The sequence below is a fragment of the Lucilia cuprina genome, chromosome 6, assembly GCF_022045245.1.
Source record: "Lucilia cuprina isolate Lc7/37 chromosome 6, ASM2204524v1, whole genome shotgun sequence".
Classification (NCBI taxonomy): Eukaryota; Metazoa; Arthropoda; class Insecta; order Diptera; family Calliphoridae; genus Lucilia; species Lucilia cuprina.
The window spans coordinates 58,161,704-58,166,200 of record NC_060954.1 but is presented as its reverse complement, the minus strand read 5'-3'; positions in this window follow the sequence as shown (position 1 = coordinate 58,166,200).

Sequence of the window (4,497 nt, the reverse complement as noted above, 5' to 3'; positions counted from 1 at the left end):
GTCTATTTTTCGGATTTTTTACTAACTAGTCAATTGACAAGGCCCTTAGTAAGTGTACTACTATTGACCAGTATATGTTGTACTGCTTAGTTCATTGTAAAGTCAATTGACTAGACTATGGACTACACTCTTCGGTAGTCTACTGACTAATTCATTGTTTAGCCTATATACCAGTCTATTGATTAGACTAAGAATTTCACTATTACACAATCTTTAACTAGTCTATTAATTGTACTGTTGTACTCAATAGATTATGGACCAGTGTTTTGACTAGTCTGTTGACTAGAATATAATGTATATATGACCCTTGACTAGTTCATTGACAACTCTAATTAATTGTATATTGTACAGCCTTATGACTAGATCACTGACTTATTGTTCAAATAGTCTTTTGTATATAATGATCATTTCATTGTCTTATATCTGGCCTATTGACTGAATAGTCAATTGACTGGATTATGGACTATATTACAAACAAATTCATTAACTAAGTTATGTACTCGTGTATTGACGAGACCATAGACTAGTCTATTGACCAAATCTTTTACTAGATTATGAACTTAACTGTTCACAAGCTCTTTGACTAGATCATTGAGAACTCAATTGTCCGTTACTTACTGTTTTGCTAGTTTATTCACTGATCAATTCACAAATATCTGTACTAGTCTGTTGACTAGATTAGGGACTAAACAATGGACTAGTCTATTGATTAGCTATGACAAGTGTTTTAAGTAGTTTATGTTCTACTCAACATAATTCACTAGTTAATTGACGAGTATCTTTACTAGTCTGTTGACTAGATTAGGGACTAAACAATGGACTTTTCTATTGATTAGCCATGACAAGTGTTTTAAGTAGTTTATGTTCTACTGACTACTATACTGATTAGACAAATTACTAGTCTAGTCTATAGATTAGTTCATTAACTAGTCTATTGATCAGATCATTGTCTAGTATATGCCCTATTGACTGAATACATTATTAACTATTCGATGAATTTCACTACTGACTAATTCACCGACTAATTACTAGCTTGTCCCTTGACACCTTTAGCTCGCTGACAACTCAATTGACTAATATAGTCTTTTGACTAGTTCATTGACTAATCGTTCTACTATTCTATAGTATTCAGACTTTTTAATTGTCTAGTCTATCGCCAAGTCTATTATGAACTAGACTTGACAAATCTAATGATTAGAATATGGACTAATCGTTTTTCTAGTCTATGGTCTATAAACTTATCTATTGATTAGTTAAGTGACTAGTAAGTCGACAACTCAATTGATTTGACAATTGTGACTAGTCCATTACACAATCTATTGGCTAGTTAATTGAAACAATTGACTAAACTACGGACTCCATTTTTAACCATTGACATGTCTAATAGTGTATTGACTGGTATATTGCAATGAGTAAAGACTCAAATCCAGGTAAGATGTTTTATCTAACTGCATAATTCCCTTAACTTAAAAACTAAAAATGTATCCACTATCGATATTAATATTGGCAACTGTGTTTTAAGAAGATCTTTTGCGGCTACTTGAAACAATTTTGGACCGAACTATAAAGAATGCAAAAAGTGACTAATTTCAAATATATAAATATTATTTTTTTAATTTCTCTTAATACTTAAAACAATTTATTAACAATAAAATTATATTTTTTTAATCACCCCTATTTTGTATTTCGTTTACGTTTACGCATTCAGTTACGCAACGATCGGAAGAAGGTATTCCAAGAAAAAACTGAATCGTAAGAAAAAGAAGAAGCAATTACATTTCGTTTTTAATGCTTTACGAATGTGTGTATTCTGCGTTACGATCGTACTTACGTTTTTGTAAGTTTTTGTTTATGTGACGGAGAGTCGAATCGAAATGCAAAGTACCAATGTTGCCAAACGGAGAAAATTTTGATTCAAATTGAAATGTAGAATAGGGGCCAATATAAATTAAAGAGTTCATTATGAACCAATCCTTATAAAATCTATTAGATAAATTTTGTTTTATAAAAAAAAAACTTGTTTTTGATAGACTTTAGTTCTCTAACTTTTCTCATTTAAGGGCGAGTTTTTCTGATAAAGATAATCTACATTCTTTGGTTAAACCTGGTTTAGTATATGTTTCCTGTTTTCAGTTATCAGTAAAGTCACATATTATCTTAGTTTAACTGAGTGTAATTGGCAAATTAAACTCAACTTATAAGTAAGAAAACACAATTAACAAAAACAATGATTTCGGAAGAACAAAAACTTAATATTTTAAGTAAATTGCAATTTTCTAATTTGTTTTGTTTTATTTGTTTGTTGTTTTTTAAAGTAATGTTTGCAAAAAACAGCTGTTCATTGTTTATGTTTTTGCGTGAAAAGTTAGCAATACTAAAAAAATTAACTGAGCTTAAATCGAAAACTGAAAAACACACACATCGGTTAACGTCCGCCTAAACTTGTTCCTAGTTTAATCTAACAGCAAGTTATGCCTAGTTTAACTGAGGAGTAAGAAACCCGCTCTAAGTCGTATTAATAGACAGATGGGTGGACATGGTTTTATTGCCTTAACATTTAATAAATACCCAAAATATAGACTATTATTTACAAACATACTATTGTACATTATTCTAGGAAAATTAAATTTTTTTCTATAATATTTAAACGAATAGTAGTCGAATGAACATCACAACTGATTGCATCCAACGGGCGTCTTTTCCCTTTTACCTTACAAATACTTGGACATGAATATATGAAGTATTTTGTAGGTTCAATAATTACCATTTTATATAATGATTCTGTGGAATTTGTTACAAGTTATGTAAAATGCTGCAGGATGATCACCATAAGATCAAAATTATTTTATTTATATTTTTTACCCAAACTTTTCGTATATTGCAAATTTACAACGGGGTCTTTCAGGGCAACAGTTCGATAAGTTTATTTGGTAATTGTATTTTATTAAACTTTTATCCAAATATATTCCTTGAATGCCAATTGAACATTCTGAACTGAAATTTTTGTTATTAAAGTTAATTATTGAAATATCTTTCCACTATTCCATTAAATCCACACACACAAATTTTGTTCTTAGAATACCCATAAGCAGCAGTAGTTATTATAAAACGTATAATGAAAATCGGGCTATAACAGCTGATTCCATCTAGCTGTGTTATCAATTTCGTAATGATTGTGTTTTACTGTAAAATTTTAAGAAGAGTTTTATATATAACTCATTCAAACCCTACTTCGAAAATCAGTCCAATGTTTCTTAATCTAATAATGAAGTTTGTTCGACACCTTAATCCCAATTTTTTTTTATTTTAAATTAAAATTGTGATCTTTTAATCCGATCGACCTATAATTCGAGCAAATATACGATTTAATTTAATTTACTTTGCTTTTTTTATTATTCAATTTAAATGGCTGAACAAGGCGACCTATATATTCATATAGAGAAAGCTATAACCTTGGCAAAGCTTGGGTTTTCAAAGGTTTTCTCCTGGTTATAACGGTTTTAACGGTTCTATTATTATTTTATGGATTATTCAAATACAGAGATTTCATCATATAAAGAAAGCCATTACATGTTCTTTGACTAGTCTATTAACTGGACTGTTGTACTGACTAGTCTATCGCCTAGAACGATAAGTAGACAAGGCCCTTGACTAGTTCATTGACAACTCTAATGTATTATATATTGTACCGCACTTTTGACTAGGTCACTGACTAATTGTTGACTAATCTCTGGTCTATTGACCGAAAAAGTCAATTGACTATGGACTCCATTACTAACTAATTCATTGACTAATTAATGTACTCGTGTATTGACTAGACTATAAACTAGTCTATTGACAAATTCTTTTAGTAGACTATGAACTTAACTGTGCACAAGCTCCTTGACTAGATCGTTGACAACTCAATTGAATCATTAACAAATGTTTTACTAGTCAACTGAGAAGTAACTGAACTAGTCTATTGATTAGATTAGGGACTAAACAATTGACTAAACACTTAGGTAAAGCTGGGGTTTTCAAAGGTTTCCTCCTGTTCAGGGTTTAAAAGGAGTTAGTATTTTCACTAGTCCTGTTGATACAGACAAAAGTTGTATAAAGTAATAAGAGACACAACAGCGTCGAAAAATCCGACAACAAACAAAAAAATAATTCGGAGTTATGTTCCAACTCTGACCCAAACTCAGACTGTACTAATAGTATTATATGGACGACCATGTTTAACTAATTTTGTTCATTTAATTTAAATTAGTTGGCATATTGTTATGATTAATTCTAGTATAAACATAAAAAAATAATTTTGTGATTTTTTAAAATATCATATTTTAATTTTAATTAATTAAATACTTTTAATATTAAATTATTTTCTATTTAATTTTTTTTCCAATTCTATTATTTTGGTAATTAACTTTTATGGTTTTTATACCCTACACCACTATAGTGGGGAGGGTATTATACGTTTATGTTGATGTTTGTAACATACAAAAATATTGGTCCAAT